Below are 17,668 nucleotides of genomic sequence, written 5' to 3' on the forward strand. Positions count from 1 at the left end.
CCAAAGGTCTATCTTCATACCCTGGAGAATATCATGCTGTCATCAGTGAATGCGGTCTTTCCCCAAAATCATTTTATTTATCAGCACAATTGTCCTATTCATACAGCTAGAATTATCTCATATTGGATGGAGCAGGTAGGAATACGAGTTCTGCCTTGGCCTTCGCGCAGTCCGGACTTGAACCCTATCGAAAATATTTTGGGTTTGATGATAAGGAAACGTCGAAGAGTTATAGGGAAAAAATTCAAGAAGTGTGAAACGAATTAACTCCAAACTATACTGAGGTTTTAGTAGCATCAATGCCGAGAAGATTGACCTAATGTAATAGACAAAAATGGGGCTGCTACAAAATATTAGTTTTTATATATATTTTTTTTTTGTTGCATTCTCTTACAATGTTCTTATCTTTCTACCATAAACATGTTATTTATTAAGTTCACGGAAGGTGTGAATTAACACGTGGTATTTGTGTATGCGTAGGTACCGTCTCTAGGGTAATGTGACTTGAGGTGAAAGCCTGATTTACCAAATTTCATGAAAAAGTCATGGAATGTCAAATCAGTGCTCAGATTTTATTGACCGCAACCGTACACCCAAGGATTATGACGTCATTGCCGAGATGTGCCGCGGCAACATCACATTTGTGAACGGTTTGTTGCAATTTTGTGGTACTGGTAGAAGTGGGAGTTGTTCTAGTCTATGGTTTGTGGTTATGTACAATTGTACAGTCGATGGACAAATAAAACTGGGACAAAAATGACAATTACATAAGTCAAAATTTACAAATTTGCATCGTTTAATTACGGCTTTATGACAAATAGGTTAACTTTGGTATGACATATTATATAGACACTGACAGATATATTGACAATTCAATGGTCTGATTTACACAGATTAAATTTTAAGTCTCCCAGTTTTATTTGTCCACCGACCGTACATACGTATAAAATAAAATGTGGACATTGTCAATTGCGTTAGCTGCAGACTTTATTTTAAATTTAGCCTTTGAAAGCGAAGAAGAAAGTAGTAATGATGATGAAGAAATAATAGCAACATTAGCAACTGTCATTGTGAGAAAAAAATACAAAACGAAACCTGCAAGAGTGCAGAACTATTTAGACACTGTGTCCAATTACAATGCAAAACAATTCCAGCAACACTTTCGTATTATTATTTTAAGTACTTAGTAACACAGTTCTTGACTTGTTTTTGTTCGTTATAAAATTTATTTTTTCCAACTTTATTTTTTTTTCTCAAAAATTTCCTTATGTAAGGTAACAAAATTTTTATACTGGCGTTTAGACAATTAAAAGGGCTATCAGAATTAAGAAAAAAAATTGGGGGTTTCCATTTAAAAAAACTATCGATGATGTCATAACTCGGAAACAAATGACTGCTTGGAATTTTATTTTGTATTAAAATATGCATTTTTATAAACTAAAATTGACCTGTCCAAAGATTTTTTTGAAAAAATTTTGTTTCATTTTTAATGAATTTATTCCATACTTTTGCCGGTCACTGTATAAGCCTTTTAAAACAAATATAAACTGAAGAATATTATATAAATCAAATAAACTTTTTAAAACAAATACATATTACATTATTTTACTCCGTTCAACCTATATAATCAGCAAATTGGCAATACATAGTCCTTAGCGACTTAGCCAGCCCCAGCTTATTATTGAGGTGCCAAAATGACGGTGAATTGACAGTTTATTATTATTATTGCGCATGTGCGGCAATTCTTCCCACACTCATGGAGCATGGTAACTTGGGAACACCGTCAGGCAATCACCCAAACAATTCTGAACGCATGACAGATGACCATGTCTGCATTACTGGCAATTTACGAACGGCGCATGGCGACCTAGGTGCACCTGGGTGCGATTTCTGAACGCACCCCTGATCGCTATTCCAGAGAATACAGAGAAGTGACACTTCGCTTGATTTGCCAAAACCACCTTTATTGACATGACGTCATAGTACTCCCTCAACGAACTTTTATTTGCGCCAAATTTAATAATCTACTATTATCCACAGCGTCCTGTACATTTTTTTTCAGACTAAATACCAAGAAAGTATAATTGAACAAGTATTAACAGTAAATATTCAAAACACTATTAAAGGGTATTAAATACCTAAACTCGGTAGAGGTTGCAGACACACTTGTCATTTGCAACAGCATTTTTTTCATATTTCTGAACCAAATAAAGGCACAAAGGGACCAGAAAATCATAGTTTGGGTTCAATATTTTCCATATAAGTACAGTTTTAAAGTAATTTCAAATGACTAATGCCATAAAAGTGCTGTTGCAAATGACAAGTGTGTCTTTGCAACCTGCACCGAGTTTAGGTACCTTTTATTAATTTTTTGCCTTTTGTGTTACAGATGTTGAAAAATGGATTAATTAGACATAAGTTCCTTTTTTTTTTGTTTTGTTAGGACCGTGGTAGTTTTCATTTATGCGAAACGAGGGCAAATGTCCATTAGTCACACTTGCTGACAGATCTAAGACAGCCCTCTGCGTTTCCCATGTGTGTTAGAAATAGTTGACATGTTTTATGGTTATTGTGTAAATTTGCTAGGACTGATATGACCGTTGTGGTCTTTTGCGGGTGCATGTGGTTTGTGTATTTGGTGTGGGCGTTGGGTGAGTGAGGTGATGAGATGGATGCCAGATGTAAGAAAGGGGATGTATAAATGCGATTTTAGTTAGTTTTTAGACACTCTTGTTTTGACCTAAGATCTGGTAACTTGTATTGTACTGATTTGCAAGAGTCCTTAATATACGGAGTGATCAAGAATGACTGAGTCTGTTGGTAACAATGAAATTTGGCAAATTTAAAATTTACCAACGAAGGTTAATTTTTGTAATAGTATAAACATAACCTGCATTAAGTACCAAGAATGTTTTTAATGTTATCTCAAGTTAAAAAATCCGGTCAGTGCGTGGTCAGTGCCAATTACTAGACAAAAATCACCAGTATTTTCAATTGTTTCATTGCCAACAGACTCAGTCATTGTTGATCACGCTGTAGTAACTTATTAAGAGGTCTGAGTTTTGTTTTTGAATCCTGACAAATTGAGTGTTAGATTGTAACATTTGTTACAAGAATATCCATTGATCATTATCAGTTTTTAAGAAAATAATGACAGAATTTACAATCTACAAAAAACAGCCTAAAAACAATTTAAATCGGCGTAAGCATCCCTGTTGTTAACTATTTGAATAAAACTCGATACTTCCACACAAGAAGTTGTAACAAATTTATTAAACTAATGAAAGTTAAACAATATTTTTAAGCAAAAGCTTATTCAAGAAAAATGCCCGACTTATTCCGCAGTCAGGGTAAGAGTCCCCCAGGAAGAGCAAGAGTGTTCCCTTGTTCTCCCCGTTGCGTGCGCTCCCCTTACTCGACCTTATTCGTCCCGGGTCGCGACTAATCGTTCACCCCATTGAGTCCGAGCTAACACGGCCTTTCCTGACATCAAAGTGTCCTCACTTGATTAGTCTTGTCCTCGAACGGCTGGGTGTTCAACAGAAACTAAAAGAATATGAAGAACATTAGTAACACTCCTGAACAACTTATGTCTAACATAAGCATAACAGCAAGGGAACAAAATCAAAATGTTGAAGACGCAATGCCTGGACGTCCACTAAGCTAAAGAAAAATCGAAAAATATGTGGCCACATAATAAAAAAAATCATATCAAATAATCAATTAATCTAAATGGGCACCCAAGCGCTTTACGAGTCCCTCCAAAAGCAAGGCCACAGCACAGCACAGCAGAGCACAGCCTAGCACAGCAAAGCACAGCACAGCACAGGCCTACCAAGGAGGAACTCCGTTCAACGACCTAAGTTTTCCAGAGCCAAGACCACAGCACAGCAGAGCACAGCCTAGCACAGCAAAGCATAGCACAGGTCCGCTAAGGCAAAACTAGGCCCTTTTCGCCCTACGAGACTACCAAGGCGAGACCACAGCACAGCACAGCAGAGCACAGCCTAGCACAGCACAGCACAAGTCCCCCAAGGCAACTCTAGGCTCTACTCACGTGCTCCTATACCGAATCCTCTTTCCGCCCTACGAGTCTACCAAGGCGAGACCACAGCACAGCAGAGCACAGCCTAGCACAGCAAAGCACAGCACAGGTCCCCCAAGGCAACTCGAGGCTCTATCCTCAGTATGGAACATGACTCCTCAGATATCTCGAACCCTGCATCTGCCATTGTCCAAGATAGCAACAACCTTATTTGGCTGGACCTCTCCACTTCGGAATCATTTCTGACTGGTATCAGCAGCGGCATGACTAACAATCCTGGCTGAACAACGGCTAGCATCGAAACGCCGTTTATGTACCTCCTTGATATTGCTCCAAGCCCGTCATTATTATGTTTCGCTCCTTTTTGACATCCACAACCTCGGACTCCTCATCATAAAGCATCCCATTCGACACATTAATCCCAACTTGAGTCGTGCTCAATTTCTTGTGCCTTTTGTAGGTATAATTCTACACATTAAACACAGCCTGGTCTGTCGTTTGCGTTCTGTTCTCTGTGATTAATTCTTCTTTTAAGTTATTTAAGTGCGATTTAATTGTTGAATTGTGCTTGATAAGTGAATTGAAGGTAGGCTTTTACTATTTATTGTGTTTGAATTGAAGTTTTCGCTTTAATTTTTTCAATAATAACAATTGTTTTTGTACTTCAATTTATCAGCTAGTGCGCGATAAGCGACTGGCTGTGTGTTAATTCTTGCTGGCGCTATTATAACTTGTTATAATAATTTTGTACAAATAGTCTGTTCCGTTTGGAAGGGTGTTGCTAGTTTAAGCACCTCGCTAGCTTTAAGGTTGCCAGACTATCCAGTATCATGGTTCGTAAGAAACCTCCTTTAGTTGCGGATAATCCTAAGGATGTTTTGAAATCTGCGTGTCCTGGGTGTAAGATGGAGGTGGATGAAAGTACAGGCATTAGATGTGATCTTTGTAAGTCTCACTCACACATCAACTGTATGGATGTTGCACCTGAAGAGGCTCAACTCCTGCTTCGCATTCATAGAAGATCTTCTCACTTGAAGTTATTGTGCTTGAACTGTGAAAGCGTTTTTCAGTGCTCTCCTTTGTCTTCGATTGATCCGACTGTTCCTTTAGAAGATAATGTGTTTTTGAAGTATGTTAGGAATATTGTTAATAATGCTATACAGCCCCTTCGAGAAGAAATTTTTAAATTACAGAAATCTGCTGCAATACCACATGAGGTACAACCATCGATGTCTTATGCTGCTAAGGTTCAACAGTCTTCTGATAACAATGTTATCTTCAAGCCCAAATCTGCTAAACAATTTGTAACACAGACGAAGTCTGAAATCTTGAAATCAATTAATCCATTGCATGAAAACATTGACATTACTAGAGTAAAGGTGGCTTCAAATGGTGGGTTAATTATTGGTTGTTCTGGGAGAGAAGATGGAGATAAACTTATAAAAGTTGCTGAAACGAAATTGTCAGCTAAATATGACATTAAGAAGTTGGCTCCGGTTCTGCCTCGTCTTAGAATTGTGGGCATATCTGAGGATATTGGTAATTCCGAATTTCTTGATTACTTCAGGAAACAAAATTCGAGTGTAATCACTGATGGCTCTGTCGTCAATTTGCATAGATTTTGGGCTATAAAGAAAAACGGTAAAATTTTTCAAGCTGAAATTTCTGTTGATTTGGATACATATAAATGTTTGCTTGAATGTGGCCATGTGCTTGTTGGTTTGAGTAGTTGTTCTGTTTATGACGCGGTCTCCGTGACTAGGTGTTACAGATGCCACGGTTTTAACCATAGTGCTAAATTTTGTAAGAACAATCCATTGTGCCCTTTTTGTGGTAAATCTCATGAAGAAAATGCTTGCGTAGGTGCTGATAATGAAACTAATCCCAAATGCCGTAACTGTAAGAACATTCGCATGTCGCAAAAATTAGATATTGACTGTAATCATGCAACATTTGAGCATGAGAAATGTTTTGCTTTCAAACTTGCCACGGCGAAGTTCAAAGAAAATCTGTTTGGCATCACAACTGAGCTGCCTGTGAGCAAAATTTCTGATGGACAGCACTCTGTGGCTGGTGATAGCTCTAATAAGTGACTAACTAATCTTTCTTCCAATCAGTGTGATAAAATAATTGACACTTTTTCAATATTTTATCAAAATGTACGTGGCCTTAACACCAAATTGGTGCAATTTTATAATGCTGTATCTGTTCTTGATGTTGACGTGGTTGCTGTGACGGAAACATGGTTAAAAGACGATGTATTATCTACCGAATTGTTTTCCTCTGATTATATTGTGTTCAGAAAGGATCGTAATTTTAGTAGAACTCATCAGTCCAGAGGTGGTGGCGTTGCTCTGGCTGTTAGATCTACATTGTCAGTGAAGCTGATGGATGTAGATTTAGCCTTTGATAATCTACCGGAAATTGATTTCATTTGTGTTAAGGTTCATAATGTCAACTCCACTATCTACATTTGTCTTGTATATGTTCCTCCTGGTCTGACTTTGCGTAGATATCATGAATTTTCTTATGCTTTCCTTTCCTTGCGGTTTCTGCATTGTTCTAAAATAATTTTCTTGGGTGATTTTAATGTCACTGAATACATTACCTTTTTGAATTTAGATCAACTTCGGGGTAATGCAGTTCCGATTTTTCATATTTTAAGTGAGTTATCTATTCAGCAGCATAACTCTATTACTAATGATAATGATCGGCTACTCGATTTGGTTCTGTCGAATTTACATTGTAGTGTGACCAGGGGTGAGGAGGGTCTTGTCCCTGAGGATCCTCATCATCCATCTCTTTTGGTATCCATTGACGTTAGAATCAAGATAAGGAAGTTCATTTATGGTGTTGATGATGGTGATAATTTTAATTTTAGGGCAATTGATATGGAGATGGTGCGTAACGAACTTCTTCTTAAGATTGGTCTTTTCTTGAGAGCTATGAGGATGTCGATTTGGCATGTCATGGTTTCTACAATAAGTTATTTGAGCTGTTTGACTTAATTGTTCCAAAGAAAAAAAAACGTAGGCATAATTATCCGCCTTGGTTTTCGTATGAGCTTATTAAGAAAATTAAGTTGAAACACAGAATATTGAAGAAATTTAGGGTATCTGGCAAACTGTGTGATCTGGAGAAATATAGAATGTTACGTCGAGATATTAAAGGTGATATTAAAAGGCAGTATGATCAATACGTTGCTAAAGCTGAGGCTGACATAAAGAGAGATCCTAATAAGTTCTGGCAGTTCGTCAAATTCAAACAGAACGGTACTGGTATTCCTCTTAATATGACTTTTTCTGGAGCGGAAGTTTCTGGCGCTGATGAGATTACGGGAGCTTTTGCTAATTATTTTGAGTCTGCTTATTGCGAAAAAGCTTCAGTCATAGAGTCATCTGTTGAAGAATGGAGTACATCTTGTAATTTCTTCTTAAATGCTGTTAACGAACAAGATGTTTTGAATGCAATATCCAAACTTAAGTTGAAATTCACAGCTGGTCCTGATATGATCCCATCATTTCTAATCCGTGAATGTGTTGAGGTTTTCGTTTCTCCTTTGGTAGTGATTTTCAACTTGTGTTTGAAGACTAATGCGTTTCCTGCAATTTGGAAAACTGCAAGGGTTGTGCCGGTTTTTAAGAAGGGTGATCGCAGTTGCATTGAAAATTATCGGCCTGTTTCGATCTGCAGCAATTTTTCTAAAGTATTTGAATTCATAATATCAGATACCTTGTCTTTTCATTTTAAAAGTTATATCTCAGAGTCACAACATGGCTTTGTGAGAGGTAGGTCAACGATATCCAATTTATGTACTTTCACACAGTATGTAGCTAATTCAATGGATCTGGGCCTCCAAACTGATGTGATATATACTGATTTTTCAAAAGCTTTTGATAGGCTGGACCATGAAATCCTTGTCAGAAAGCTGGAGACATTGGGTTGCTCTTCTAACTTTGTAAATTTTTTGTATTCTTACCTGAGTGGTCGTAAACAGTTTGTTAGTGTTCATGGACACCGCTCTAATGTTTTTGATTGCTCCTCTGGTGTGCCTCAAGGATCTGTGTTGGGACCGCTACTCTTCAATATTTTTATTAATGACATAATTGAGGATCTTTCAGTATCCTGTTTGCTGTACGCAGATGATATGAAGATTTTTACGTCTATTAAAGAATTTGGTGATTGTGTCAGGTTGCAGGATAATATTGATTTAATCTCCACTTGGTGCATACGAAATAGCCTTCAGTTAATATAACCAAATGTATTGTAATGACTTTTAGTAATAAAAAACAAAAGATTGAATTTGATTATAATATTGATGGTGCTGTTTTGGAGAGACCTGAATTGGTTTCTGACTTGGGAGTGCTGTTTGATAATAAGCTGTCTTTTACAACAACATCAACTCTGTTATAAAAAAATCCTGGAAGACCTATGGCTATATTATTAGGAATACCAGAGATTTCTCTAATATCTCCACATTAATATACTTATTTCAATCATTTGTCAGAAGTAAACTTGAATATGCGTCGATTGTTTGGTTTCCTCATCATGCTGTTCACATTGCTAGTATTGAACATTTGCAGCGTAGATTCTTAAAATACTTGTGTTTCAGAGACGATGGACGCTATCCTCCTATTGGATATTCACAGACCATTTTATTAGAACGTTTCTCGTTTAAAACTTTATCTGAACGCAATAAATTAATGAATTTATTGTTCTTGTACAAAATCGTTCATAACTTGATTGACTGCTGTTCTCTGCTCAGTCAGATTAATTTTTGTGTTGGTAAGCATTCTATTACTACTCGTAGTAAAAACTTATTCTATTTATCAACTCCGAGAACGGATTTTCTTAAATTTTCTCCTTTGAACAACATGCTCAATATTTCCAACTCTGTCGGTGATCTTGTTGATCTGTTCTCCTGTAGCATTGAAGTGTTAAAATCGTTGGATTTGTCGGATATTTAATTTGTATAGGTCGAATTATACGTGCTCTTTAATTGGGATTTTCCTGTTGAGCATGAAATTAATAATAATAATAATAATAATAATAATAATAATAATAATAACTTGAATACTTATAATATGTTCATCCCATCGATCCTCCTTGTCAAAGGCTCCCATGGTACTTAACGAATTTATCAGCATACGGTTGTATCGCTCACTCTGACCATTTCCTCGTGGTAAACCCTAAAACACACGTGATGTGTCGTCGCAATCTCCACAGCAAAATCAGAGAATTGACGAGACGTGAACGTCGTGCCTTGCTCAAAAATAATTCGGTTTGGTGCGCCACAGGTTTTAATCATGTCCCTAAAACACTTAATTACATATTTTGTTGACGCATCTTTCGCAGGATATATTAATAAAATGTCGTAAATGCATCGATTAAAAGGATTTGCGTCTTGCCGGATTTAGTCTTTACAAAAGACCCCAGATTTTAATTTCTAATCGCGGATTAAAGATTGCAAGTTTTGACAATAAATTTCCTTTTAAGAAATTAAATGCTTCGATTTGTCGGGTCTTAGTTTTATGTCTTTGTGTAATAATTTCGTCGGCGGTTTGGACTTGGGAGCACAATAACGAATGAATTTCGAAAACTAGCCAGTCAATCTCAAAACTGCCGTGCATTGTGAACATCTGTTGGTGTTGGAAATTTATTTTATTATAATTACGATTTTAAAATATGATTTTATTTGTGGGTTCGTTCGACAAAAAGTTGACGTTTTTATGGACTAATCATAAGTGGTGTGTTTCCTGTTATGTTTGGGATGTTTATCACCAACGATGTCTGGGCAGTCTCCCTGAAAGTGGCCTGTTTTATGACAAGCGAAGCAAGCACGATTATCGAAATTCTTTAAGGGCGCATTGTTTTTCTGGGGTGTTTTTATTGCATCTTTATTAGTCGAGCTAGTGGACACGAAATTTTTCATATCAAGTATTTTTAAATGGTTCGCTAATTCATGTGGATCTGTTATACCCGCCGTTCCCACTGAAAATTTTACCTGATCATCGTTAATTCCCCCCATTATTAAATTAACCTTCTCTTCGTCATTAATCGGGAGCTTTAACTTGTGGATGAGGGCCAATTTTCGATATACGTACTCGTACAATCGTTCGCTGCGACCTGGCACACACGCCATCATGTCTGTCAACGCCCCATGAAGATTACGTTTCTGTTTAAAATTGTTGAGCAACATGTCGCGCCATTCGACCCAAGTAAATAATTTTGTCGGCAAACCCCGATACCAAATTTCAGCTGGTCCACGCAACTTTCCCAAAGCCAGATGACTCGTGGTTTTATCGTCCCACCCATGAATTACAGCGTACTCATCTACTGAATTTACCCATTCCTCGATGCAGTTCTCGAGCGGGTTAAATTCGGCGACAATGTTTGCGGAAATGGACAATGAAGTACTCACCGTCGAAGTGGGTTTATTCTTACCCACCAACCTGTCTATGCCACTGACAATGGCAGAGCCTAATTCCGATAACATGTCCGACTCGCCTCGTGATGCATGGCGACGCCGTCGCTGATCTCGATCGTCAGGTACAAGACGCCTGGACCTGGAGCGTCCTTCCCGCTCGTCCGAACGACGGTATCTTCGTTCATAACCATCACTCCGGCTTCGTGTACCCCTGGAATGATCTCCTCTACGAGACCGTGAACCGGATCTCGATTCGTCGGATGATCTACCCATCTTTAGACCCGCAGTTCGTCAATTCCTGATTCCTTGGTCACAATTACTATCACTAACAACTAGCACTTGAGTTCTTGATCCCACTCCTGATGTTAACTATTTGAATAAAACTCGATACTTCCACACAAGAAGTTGTAACAAATTTATTAAACTAATGAAAGTTAAACAATATTTTTAAGCAAAAGCTTATTGCCTTATTGCTTATGCCCGACTTATTCCGCAGTCAGGGTAAGAGTCCCCCAGGAAGAGCAAGAGTGTTCCTTTGTTCTCCCCGTTGCGTGCGCTCCCCTTACTCGACCTTATTCGTCCCGGGTCGCGGCTAATCGTTCACCCCATTGAGTCCGAGCTAACACTGTGAAACTAAACAAAACAATATTTCAAGTAGGTACCTACCAAAGTCAATGTAAAATTGGTTCTCATAGCGTGTACTGTACATAAATAGAAATATGTACATATAAAGTATCGAAAATATTTTATATGCTTTAGATGTTCAGAATTTATTTGCTCTAGTTAATTATTATATTTTGTATAATTTATCAACATTTTATGGAATTCAGTAAATGTTTAGAATTTATTTACTCTGGTTAGTTAGATTGTATACAATATATCGTCAATATTTCATGTAGACGTGTGAAGAGCAAGCAGCTGGATCATGAAGTGTCGCCTTGTGGAGTCCCCCAGCTGGGTCATAATTCTCGAGTTCCTGCATAAACATTTAATAATATTATAATTCTTGATTCACTTCTGTAACACACAGCCGAAGAATAAAGAGTTTGTTGACAGTGCAAGGTTTTCTTTCGCTTAAAATATAAATATTTCCCCATAAAAGCGTTTCACTATTTTAACATTAAGTACAAATAAAGATCTCAATATCGTGTGAGAAAAATAAAACACTTGAATAACTGCCTCATCGTTTATTTAGAATAACATTGAAATGAAATCAACAACGAAGTTCGTTTCAGCACCAAGTGGGCAAAGAAGTGGGTAGGTATCAAATAAAAATTTAATATCGTATGAGAAAAATAAAACACTTGAAATAACTGCTTCATGGTCTGTTTACAACAAAATTGAAATGAAACCAACAACGAAGTTCATTTCAAGATCAGTCTTCATCGCTTGTGGTTGTGTGTTCTCATTTTTATAAAATTAATTGTATATTTTCAACAGTGTATCAAATTAGAGTTAGTTTAGTGTATCAAATTAGAGTTAGTTTTGTGTATCAAATTAAAGTTAGTTTAGTGTTAAGTGAGACGATTTTTAGATAGGTGTAGAGACAATGAGTGACAATAAAAGTAAAAAACCAAACCTAAATACTGTGCTGCCCGTCAGTGTAATAATAATACAATCACAAGTACCTATAGTTTCTTTAGATTTCCAAGTGATATATCAAGGTAAGATTTAACAACTTATTTGTTAGAAAATGCAACGGCTTTGGTATCTTGAATACATTTTCTAAAACAGATAACGGAAAATGAAATAATTGGTGCGATTCTGTTTTAAAATTTACCAATATTGCTATATAACAATGTTGCAGTTGCTATGATATGAAGCTGTTGATTGGTTGTTCAATAACAATCTTGCTAAATGCACTCAATACATTTGTTTAATACATACATTGTTCTTTGCTTTATAGACTCAAAATATGGGCCCTCGCTTGTGGTCGAAGAGATTTAGTAAACAATCTACATGCTAATCCTGAGAATTATAGACTTTGTGCTGCACATTTTGACAATGAAATGTTTACGAATTCGCAAAAAAGTCGACTACGTTTGGATGCAACGCCAAAAAAACCACTTGGAGATACTTTGTCGACTTTCAGTCAGACTGAAGTAACTGTGCAGCCTCCTGGTGAGAAACCCTCCACAGTAACGTCTGCAATATTTGCCGAAGAAGTCCGTGCCATTCCTTCAACTTCAAAACAAATACATTTGGAAATCCCCGCAAGTTCTTCCGGCGTAAGCCATCCTTCCTATGGGACAACTGCGTCTCAAACAGGATTAACCCTTTCTGCCAGGACACCACGAAAGCAACGATTACGTCGGAAACTGCAAAAGCAAAAAGAAAAATCAAGCCAAAAAGAAGAGTCAATGGAGGAAATGGTAATGCAATTTAATAATCTTAGCGAAAAATTATTACCCCTTAATTTAGCTACAATTGTTAAGACACAAGTTGCATTAAATCAGCAAAACAAAAGTCAATTGAGATATTGAAATGAATATAAACAATTTGCCTTACAGCTTTTCTTTTTGTCACCAATGGCATATCGTTTTCTTAGAACAACCTTTTTCTTGCCAACCATTAGAACATTACAAAGGTTGACGGAAAAAGTTGTTATTAATCCGGGCATTAATGCAATTGTTTTTAATATAATGAAGTTAAAAGCCAAACATTTTTCAAGTGAGGCCCTAGAATGCGTAATTTGTGCTGACGAAATGAGCATAAAGTCCAATCTTTATTATGTTATGACGTTGGGGCAGATGAAATTATAGGTTTTCATCAGGTGGGTGACAAAAAAGAGTTTCTTCCAGCGAATAATGTTCTCGCCATAATGTCTCGTGGTATTTTTGAAAATTGGAAGCAACCAATCGCTTATGTTTATGTCAATACAACCTGCAATTCAAATGAATTAAAAAAACTTATTTTTGATGCTGTAGGGGAATTACGCAAAATAAACTTTAAAGTGCGAGCTTTTATCTCCGACGTGGGATCCAATTTCGTAAAATTTTCTAATATTTTAAATATTTCGCCAGAGCATCCTTTTTTCTATGCCGATTCAGATTTGCAAGATGAAAATAATTTTTTTTACATATTTGATCCTTGCCATTTGCTGAAAGCTCTCGGAAATAATTTTTTAAAATACATTTTTTTGCTTGAAAATGGAGAAGCGATTGACAGAAGCTATTTAATCCAATTTTGTGAACGCGATTTTAAACGCAGTTTGCGATTTGCCCCTAAATTGACGAGAACCCATATTTGTCCGGGACCATTTGATAAATTAAATGTTCAATTGGCAGCTCAATTATTTAGCCACTCAGTTGCTGCTGGCATGGAGGCTGAAATGGCACTCAATATTTTACCACAATCAGCTAAAGCCACAATAGAATTTATTTCTAATATTAATAATTTGTTTGACATACTAAATTCAACAGGACACATAGTTAATGAAATGTCATACAAAGCAATTTTCTCAGGTACTGGAAAGCAAATGGAACTTATTGAAAATATGTTACACTTCTTTGACTTAGTTACAGTACATGCATCTGGGGCTGATGTCACTAAAAGAATAAAATCATTATGGTGCTGGAAAATAACAATTAACAGCTTAGTATCTATTCACAATAAAAAAAAAACCTTTAATAACCAGACGGTTCAATCAAGACATCATTGAAAATTTCTTTGGGGCTATTCGCAAACAAAGTGGTAATTGTTATAATCCAACACCCATACAATTTAAAAGAGCCTTTAAAAAAATTTTTTGTTTAAGATATTTTCAGCATAATCCTGCTGGTAATTGTGCTGCTGATTTGGCCTCTGTATTGAGTGCCATTGAAGGTTTCTCCAATATAGATGAATCTCGTCAATTAGTCAATATAATAAAATTTCACAAACCATTATACCAGCCTGTGGCAATTGATTCAACAGAATACCGAAATTGGGACATATCGATGCAGAATATTTTACGATATATTTGTGGCTACTTAATAGGTAAATGTTTGCATAAACATAATTGCGCTGTTTGTTTTGAGTATGCCACTGCTTGCGGAAACTTATCGCAGGACACTCTTTTTTGTTATTTTAAAGCTTATGATGATGACATACCTTTTGGCCAGTTGAAAATGTCACATGAATCTTTTGCTCATTACGTGGCACAACTTGAGAACATATTCATCACCAAATTTCCAAATATTGCAATACTTGCCCAGCCCGGGTTAAATATGAAAAATGATATGATCCATCTAGAATTCCAACATCCTTGTCAACATTTTTCAAAAGATTATCTTGTGTCATTGTATGTAAGATTACGTATCTTTCATACATTAAAACGTCATAATAGGGAACAAAAAAGTTTGCCTAAAAAAGAAAGGAGAACAATTATATTTACACACTTATAATTGTATCACTTGTGAAGTTAATTTGCATAAGATTGAGATTTTTGGTTTGTCACTGAGAAGTTTTAGATTTAAGTTAAGAGATATTTTTTGTAGAACTTTGCTTTACATACCATGTATATATGCCGTTCACGATTATTTTAAACACGCAGGAGGCCGCGATATTTTTTTGTTAGATTGGCGTCAGGTCCTGTCATATGACGTTTCGTTTTTAAATATTCGCATTGTTGTCAATTCCGTCATTAATTTAGTTAATAAGAATTTACCCAGAACTGCCCTACAAATATGTATGTTTCATTTCAGTTACAATTTTACGATTATTGTTCCTAATGCGTTCAATTATTTAAAAAATGTAACAACTTGGGAGCAGTGTTCGGTTGAATTATAACCTAAAATAGATTTATTAAGACAAATCACAATACTGCCAACTAAAATGTCAGATTTTCATAGATAGTCCGAATTTGAAATAATCGTGAATGGTTTATAATTCTATGTCCATGTCAATGATTTACTCATTTTCCTTATTAATTGTATTAGTTAATTTCAATGATCTTTGGTTAATTTATAATTAAGTTATTCTCTTTTATACTAATTGATGTAGAAGGGGTCCCGGTAATCTTGTAGTTTACGTCGCCCAAACTGTGCATCGCTTCGCGCACCATGCTAAATGTGTACATCGTTGCCAGACTTATTTATTTGTATCGAATAAGAGAAAATTCACAATTAAGATCACGTGACGGTGATTTTAATTATACAATTACAGTCTATCCAGAAGCCCCCCTACCACCCATTGTTTCGAAACAAAGTTAAAAAAAGCACCAAACACAAACTAAACCAGGGAAACAGATCAATTAACAAACGTATTGGAGTCGTACACATCCAACTAAAAGACGCGCTCAATTCTAATTATCATCTGGCAACAATGCAGAGTCTATGGGGCTGCGCGTATGAGATGCGCAGTTTGGGCGACGTAAACTACAAGATTACCAGGAACGGTTATAAAATAATATTCCCTAATTTCAAAAATCGAAGTGTGATTCTGCGCACTTGATATGACGGAAAAATAAATAGCAACTTGTATCACTTTTCACTTTCCAGTTATTTACAAAAAAAAATGTGGTGGAAAGTAAAAAAAAAGTGCTTAAGCCATTATTAATTATTACGGAATCGATATATTTTTTTAAATGATGCATCGATTCATCGAATCGGTCATTAATCGAAATTAATCGATTCATTGAATCGATCTTTTTATACAAATTTGCCCATTACTAGATAGCTACAACCAGATAACACGTCACGTAAAAACCACGTAATAATTACTATAATTTTATTCACATAATAGGTTAAGGGCCAGTTTATAGAAAGAGAATTAAATATTCAATTTGATTTAAATTTCAATGTATGATTAACCCATAAATCTGAAACTTCGATTGGTTCAATCTGATCATGAGTTCAGTTAATCTCGCATTTGATTACGATTACCTTAATTTCGCTTCAATAAACTGGCCCTAGGCTAGGTAAACTAAACTAAATCGAGAAACGATAGTTGAGAGTGGTTTTGGCCCAGATGCTGGGTTTTAAACAATGTAATAAAAATGTAGTGCTTTTTAACCATTTTATTACTTTTTTTGTTTTTTAAAATCGGACAATAAATAACGGAGCTACGGTTTGCAGCGCTTTTTAGAAAACTACCTGTAAATGATTTCTGGCTTAATTAAGATAAATTCTAACCGCATTATTAATTCTGCCTAATCGGACTAAAATGCCCTTTATTAAACGTCTATTTTACTTTTTAATTTCCTGACCTGAACATGTCTAAAATGACCAAAAATTTGATTTTATATGTTTATTCCCACGATTTTTTCCCAATATTCGAAATCTGGGAAGTTGTTGTCTAAAAGTGGTTGAAGCGAATTACATCTGTGTTTTACACAGCAACAACAACAATGTTCACTTGTTCAAGCATTTATTAGATATAAATACAATTATTTAAGATTAGAAGTTATCTCTGAGGTTAGGTTAGAAATGTTAGAATTGAACTTGCACACCACACGCAATTACTTGCGAGTGATAGTGGACCACTCGCAACGTTCCGTTCGCAGATTTTGGTGTACGCAAACGGAAATATAGTTCGAGAATACCAATTCTGGCAAATCACTCGCATTTGACCACTTTGCGCATACGAATAGCCTTCGCATTTATTCGAGAATCGCAGCCCAGATTGTTTTATTATTGCTCATCAGGTTTCATTTATTTATTAGTTCTTATTATTTTTTTGTAATATCAAGTTGTTAAAGGTGGCTTTCCGGACTGTTTGTCACCATGTAAACAACCTCATAACGGCCGGAGTCCGTTAAGGGTGTCCGTTATAAGCAGGAGCGGCCGTTATGAATGACTAAATAACTATAGCAACGTAGATCTAAACTTTATTTTTCAACTTTTTTACAATTGCTACAGTAATTAATGTTTAATGTTATGGGACACACCTTGAATTAATCGAAATCCGTATGCCACTAGCAGATGTAGACGAGATCGAAGATGATGCTTCAAACTTTTAAAACCACAACACAAGCGCGATTTTGCAGGGAATAACGATGACCTCACTTGCTCTCCGGACATCGGGAATATCTTGATCGCGATTTTTTATTGATTTCAGTCGTTTATTTTCAACGGAAAGTTGTGTTGAACAAATCTGACAAACAGCAGTAAATGTAGACAAGATCGAAGATGATGCTTCACAATTTTAACACTAACACAAGTGCGATTTTGCAGGCAATAACGATGACCTCACTTCCGGGCATCGGGCATATCTTG

At 36.2% G+C, this 17,668-nt stretch overlaps 1 long non-coding RNA gene across 1 annotated transcript in view; it reads left to right on the top strand.

Annotated features, from left to right (window-relative positions):
• Positions 1 to 17,668, top strand: part of LOC138133993 (uncharacterized) — a 237,460-nt gene that overhangs the window by 200,960 nt on the left and 18,832 nt on the right. The window lies entirely within an intron of this gene.

The sequence above is a fragment of the Tenebrio molitor genome, chromosome 6 (genome assembly GCF_963966145.1).
Source record: "Tenebrio molitor chromosome 6, icTenMoli1.1, whole genome shotgun sequence".
In the NCBI taxonomy this organism is placed as follows: Eukaryota; Metazoa; Arthropoda; class Insecta; order Coleoptera; family Tenebrionidae; genus Tenebrio; species Tenebrio molitor.